We start from the raw sequence: 6,531 nt of genomic DNA, 5'->3' as shown, positions 1-6,531 counted from the left end.
CAGTCCTCGACTTACAACATTTTGAGTTACAACATTTCGCACTTACAATGTTTATAAATTGGCACCCTGTTTCAGCTTTATGATGTCAGTTTCGACTTTACAACGCTTGATCCGATGCAACACCATGACAGTGAACAAGTTTGCTGTGTCGCTCATCTTCCTGGGGAACGTCTGTCCAAACTTCCTTGGACATTTTCTTTAAGAAAGCAGACAGGACTCCAGAAAAACCTGCAGCCAAGACTCCTGAGAAGACTCCAGCCAAGAACCCTTCAAAAAGTCCAACCAAGAGCCCTTCAAAAAGTCCAGCAAAGTCACCTCAAAGAAGTCCTTCTAAATCAATATGATACAATATAAATACATTAATGTAGCTATATTACTCATCTATAATTGATTGAGTACAAAATTCTGGGGTATTTTTAGTGAAAATAGGCTATTGGGCCTTGGTTCAGGAACCAATTCCCCATTTATAACATTGTTTCCTATGGGAAAATCAGTTCTGAGTTACAACGTTTTAACTTAAGACGTGGTTTTCAGGAACCAAGTGTGTTATAAGTCCGAGGACTGCCTGTAGCTGTAGTTACTGTTTTTATCAGTTCAAGGCCAAGTTCTGATTCACAATTATGCCAGGGCCTTTTACACCACACATCAATAAATCCTCTTCTTCAGGACAATTCCTCTGAGATACGACATTTCCTTTCAGGGCAGAGAACTCTCCCCTCTTACACAGGCATCTACTTGCATGATGGAGTAGTAAGGCAGTGACACCAGTGTGAACTGTCGTTGTCCTCTCTGTTCAGCCAGCTAGCTATAAAACTACATTGGCCCATTCAAGAGCTGCTGCAAGCAGAGGTAAATTATAGCAACTCTTGCCAACAGTGTGGTGTGTGGCTGCCTCTTTAGTCACAGGGCCACACAGGTGTTGTATCTTCTATATAAGGATATAATATATATTCTCTAAAAACTCTCTATAAACTGCACTGAGCTTATGCACATCTTCACTTGTGCTGCTGGAAGTAGTCCCAGCTATTCACTGTAGTAATGTTAAGCACATGGATTAGTGGTTGCAGGATCAGGTCATTTCCCTTCATGGAGGTCTGAATTCCTCTCCCTGAATGAAACAGAATGCTTGGTGCTAAGTGCACCTGGTATAACTACAGTGCTAGCCATGCTTGTAATACAATTATTACAATAACTCTGGAATACATAAAACTGGAGCCACAAAAAATGTGTAGGAAATGTATTCACAAAATAGGACAAAAGCAGAGGCCCAGATCATACCTTCCCGTCAAAGAATGTCTTGGGAGTCTCTAATGATAATGATTCCTGGGCTGAGATCCATGCAGGCCTGCCCATCCCCAAACTTGGCACAGCCTAGGGATCTCCAAGAAGTGTTAGCCTTCCACACCAGTTCCTTAGCAGTATAGGTCCATTGAAGTCACGTGTCAAGGAGCTCCCTTAGCAGTAGTTACCTTCAGGCCCATAGTCTTATAGTAAAATGCTTAGATAACCCTAAAGCTGAATAATCTTTTTTTCACCCCTCTCTGGGAGGCCACAGTGGGGACAATGTATATCCATCCTGGGCCCATGCTGGCTAAACTGTTCCTTAGCCCTCCCAAACTCCACAGACCCAAGCCTATATGGAGAGATCACCACAAGGATTATGAGTGTGTAGGAAAGAAAACGGATGTTGAAGAGGTGGCTGAATCCTCATATCTCAGCAGCAGAGGGGAGTTCCCTATCCAGAGAACCCCTCTAAGGAACAAAGAGGTACATTCTAGACCATAACATTTAACATAAAACATTTTTCTTGAACGTGAATTTTTTACCATTCCGAAATAATTCAAATAGTTGACTGGGAGGCTTTGGTGGTGCGTTAGCAGCAGGGGGCCCTCCCCCACGCTGATGCTGGGGCCAGGCAGCTGGGAGCTGTGCCCACGCCACTGCTGCTTCTCCCAGCCCACTGCTTCCTGGCTACGGTACAAACACACCTTCCAGCCTGTACGGAGATGTGCCAAGACCAGGTATCTACAAACTGCATCCATGCTGCTGCCACTTCTCCCTACTCCCCCCACATCTCTTTGGCTTCCCATGATCTGGAAGTTGGGGGGGGGGGAGAAGCTGCAGTGATGACATGGATGCAGGGATGCTGGCCCTGGTGCAGCTCCCCAGAGGCTACAAGCTTCACCCACAGAAGCTGGGGAATAAGGGGCTGGAGTGAAGTTGCAGCAACACAAGTGCAGCTTCCAGCTGCCTGGCCCCAGTGCTGCCACAGGGAAAGCCTCTTTCTACTGATGCTACAAAAACACATGGCCTATGCCAGAGCCAGAAGGGTGGGGAGAAGCAATAGCAGCATGGGCACAGATGGAAGCTGCCCAGCCTTGGCACATGCACAGTCACAGGCACAGGCAAAACCCACCAGCTCCATATTGCATATTCTTGTGCAAGTTAATGTCTCATAATTCAGTGAAAATCAGAAAAGCTGCCAATCTATGGATACATGAATGTGTAGCCCAGGTAACTTGGGTATATACTCCCCTTCTCCAATTGAAGGGGTTTGTTAGCTGGCAGGTGTGCTGTGGGGTGGGAACAGCAGACCTCTCAGTTTCCCTCCGTCCCTATAGATTCTGGCCAGAACAGTCAGGAGATTTAACTATACACTCATTTATTTACATTAACTTATCACAAGGAAAAGGAACATGGATATAAACATATGTACAATGTATATATATATTTATAAGATATCTAAACCAGTAACATAAACAATACCCTCTGGGTAAATGACATAAAACCTTATACCAGTGCTCCAGATACAGGTAAGTATCCGATCTGAAACAGATAAACCCCAAAGATAAACTCAATCCCGAGGGGAAACCCCAATGCTCTTGGGCTTTTCCCAAGCCCTACAAAGAAGCTGATAACTTTAGGGGGGCCCTCTCAGTGGGATCTCCCCTTTCAGGAGCCCTTAACTAACGGGGAGGGACTCCCCCTCCCCTGTGGGAATCCTCTTTTCCCTGCAATTCACAGCTCCCAGGCCTGGAGAGGGGTCCTCGTCCTCTGTGCCAAGCTGCTCTCTTGCCTGCAGTGGGCTTTGGGGGGTGTGGGGGGGGAGGTTGCTGTCCCCTGGAACAGGGCTCCGCTATCCAGGGCTTCTGGGGCTTCTGGCTCGGCCCTGTTGGCTGGCTTAGTAGCCTGATCACCATCTGGCTCTCTGGACTCAACCTTTTGCTATGGGTCGGAGGCCTGGGCTGCCTCATGCTGCATCAGGCTCAGTCCGCTCCCAGACCCTCTGTGCAGCGCCTCCTGCACTGAGCTCCCAGCCTCGTTCCGGGGGTTGAGGACCTGAGCTGCCCAAGCGCTCCTAAAGGTCTTACTCCATGCACTGGCCTGTGCATTGTCTCTAGCCGCATGCCAGAGGGTGCAGACCTGAGCGGCCTCATGCAGCTCCCAGGGTCTGGATGCCGAGAGCCTAGCTGCTGGAGCCATCTGCCATTCCCCACTGATGGGAGTCTTCAGGGGCACTGCCGGGCTACTGCTTTGCCCTGCTGAGCAGCTCTTCTCAGCTCTTCTAAGCCACGCTCTTCTCTCTTTGCTCTCCCGGATGTGCTGCCCTCATGGTGAGCACACAGCTCCTTTTATATACTCCAGGGCTCTGCCCCTGAAGTCTTCCGGACCTGAGTGTTGCACTCTTCAATCAGGTCCACGGAGGGGGCGGGGGAGACTCCTCTCCTCCTCCCATCAGGAAAGGGGCGTGACTGAACTCCTCCTGCTGCCTCCTGATTGGGGGATGAGCTCCACCAATCAGAACAGCAAGATTTCAAGCCTGGAACAACCCAAGCTCCAAAAGGCAAGCCTACTATAAATGCATTTGAGTAGCTTCACAGGGTGATACCAATAAAGTAATACAACATCAAGGAGAGAACAGAAAACTTTAACTTGATAACAGGGCATAAGCAAAACCATTCCTTTCATTATTCTTTTTATGGGCTGAATCATGCAAGAAGTTAGGCAAATGAAAAAGTGCCATATATGAGTACTCATTTTCTTAAAATTAAGCATGTGATTAAAACCCTTATAGGTGAGGGACTTAAAAGCTGTCCTACTAGATTTAGCAGGAAGCTCCACGATACTCTGTGTACGCTTATTTCAGTAAAGAAATGGTAAAAAAAGGGAAAAGTTCTTAATAGTTCCAAAGGAACTATAACTGGCTAATGTGTAAATCCTCGTTAGTTCATGGGCTACTGATTCAATGGACTGTAACGGTTGCTTTGGAGCATTACAACCAATTAAGTTAGAGAGAACATCCACTGAAGTTTGTTTAAATCCATGTGCTAAAATTCACTGGGAATTTCATTTCTAAAATGGTTTAATATTTTCACAGGAAAATATGGTTTAAAAACCAAAACAAATAGAAAACCTTCTTTCTTCTTTACAATATTTTCCCCGCAAATTACTCTGATGTGCATGGCTCTTGGATTTAAAGTTCTACTTCCTTATTGAATACAATAGCTAGCTGTAACCACTGATTTCACTTACTGCATTTCTTCATCCTTCTAGCTTCTATGCCACCAGAATTTTGCAGTTTTTGCAATGATTTTTACAGGTTGGAAGTACAAACAAGATACATTTTCCATATGCCTGATCAACAAACTTTATAATATATATTTAGAATCAAATTGTTTCCAAATTTTCAATTGCCACCTTAAAACTAAACAGACATACAACACTTTAAGCCTGGTGGCACTGTAGAATGACACTTATTTGTCCATTTAAAACTAAAATATGAATAGCCTACTCTTGAACTAAAAACATCTTAAAAATGATCACAGAAGCAGATATTCTAAACTAAGTCATGACTGCTCTATTAATATGCTGCATACTAACAGAAAATGGACTTTTAGAAATCTTGCTTTTGCCTGGAAAAGAGGTTCTGACCATACTTGTTAGAGGATTTATTAAGTTATTCAGTGGGAGACTGTGAGCCTTTTATATGGGAAAACAGTGACTCTCATGAGTAGTTGTATTGATGTAAGGAGCTCAAATTCAGGTCTTAAATAATAACTGATATCTGTCTCCTGTTAGATAAGGGAGCATTTGTTTGGTTCTTAGAGGTAAATTTTATACTTATATTTATGAATGGCTTAGGAACTCGGTAACTGGATAAGGATACTTGGATAATTTTACTGGTTTGAATCCAACCATTTTGGCAGTAACCACAGATCATTTGTCATCTAATGTATATTTAGTGACCTGTGCAAAATTAATTGAAACTTTCAGTAAACAATAATTTCTGCAGCCTGCAGGAGATGTGTTTCTGCAGGGGAACTAGAAGCTTGATCTAAAGCCCATTTGAAGCAATGGCCTTTTGCTTCTCAACCCTCTCCAGCATCTTTTATTCCCTCTGTACAGGTGCTAAGAGCACACACTCATGTACATATGGGAGAGTTGCTTCTGATAAACAAACAACCACCTTCATAAAACCACCAAAAACACTAGGCTAAAAAAAGGGAAATGTAACAAGACACTTTCTTCTGTTCCCTTGTGTGTATTAAATAGTGGAGTTCCTTTCCTGAACTTGTTTTCTCCTCTTTTCTTTTCAGGTTAGCTACATACATTTTTTCTTGAAGTCTGGTCCTTCTAAACCCTCAGGTTTGAAAGGGAAATCCCAGGGTTAGTAATCTGGACTAATCTTTTTGTTGAAAAACCAGTCTTTCCACCCATGTTTTAAACTACAGTTTGAATACATTTGCTTATAGAGATTTTTTTTTATAGCAGCTCTCTTCCACCAGCCTGCTTTAAGGAGCTGCCTCCTACCAGGGTTTGAGGCGGCTCAAATGCAGGGCATATTGGGAAATGTATCCCTTAATCGAATAATCAGCTTAAACCCTGACTTCTCATGCAATCTATTATAGCAATAAAAGAGACTTGATTTGCATGCTGAGTGTTTGAGATGCTTTCTTGCGGACCTCTGTGCTGTCTGCTGTCTGTTCTAACTGACACGCATTAGCACCAGTGGCCACTTGTACACTTGATGGGTTTTAGGTCCCCTAAATTGAAATAGTGGGTTTTTAATTGGTGGATTTTTAATTGTAATGATTAAAATCCCACCATTTCAATTTAGGGGCTTCTGTCACTGTTATGGTGAGGGGCACGAACCTTTTTTTGGTGGCAGGGACAGTCCGTGGCCGGGGGGCGAGCTGCCAGTAGCTGCTAAGCTGCAGGGGGCTCCAGTCCTTTCCTTCATAGCAGTGGTACCTCCTGGGGCTGCCCAGGTAGATTGTTAGCAGGCCGGATGCTGGCTCCAAGCAGGGGCAGCACCTGGCCTGCTAGTAGCCCACCCGGGCAGCCCTGGGGGGTGTTGCTGCCACCATAGGTGACTGGTGACACTTTAGTCAGGGGGAGTATGTGCGACCAGTCCCGCTTACCACAGGCGATCCCATGGACCGGGGGAGAGGGATCCCCCCTGGGTGATCTTGCAGACAGGGCATGGGTCCCCCATGGGTGATCCTGCCATGGCTGATCGCTGCAGCCACT

Source organism: Alligator sinensis, unplaced genomic scaffold (genome assembly GCF_000455745.1).
Source record: "Alligator sinensis unplaced genomic scaffold, ASM45574v1 scaffold240_1, whole genome shotgun sequence".
In the NCBI taxonomy this organism is placed as follows: domain Eukaryota; kingdom Metazoa; phylum Chordata; order Crocodylia; family Alligatoridae; genus Alligator; species Alligator sinensis.
The sequence above is the reverse complement of the archived record's forward strand: the minus strand, read 5'-3'. Positions refer to the sequence as shown.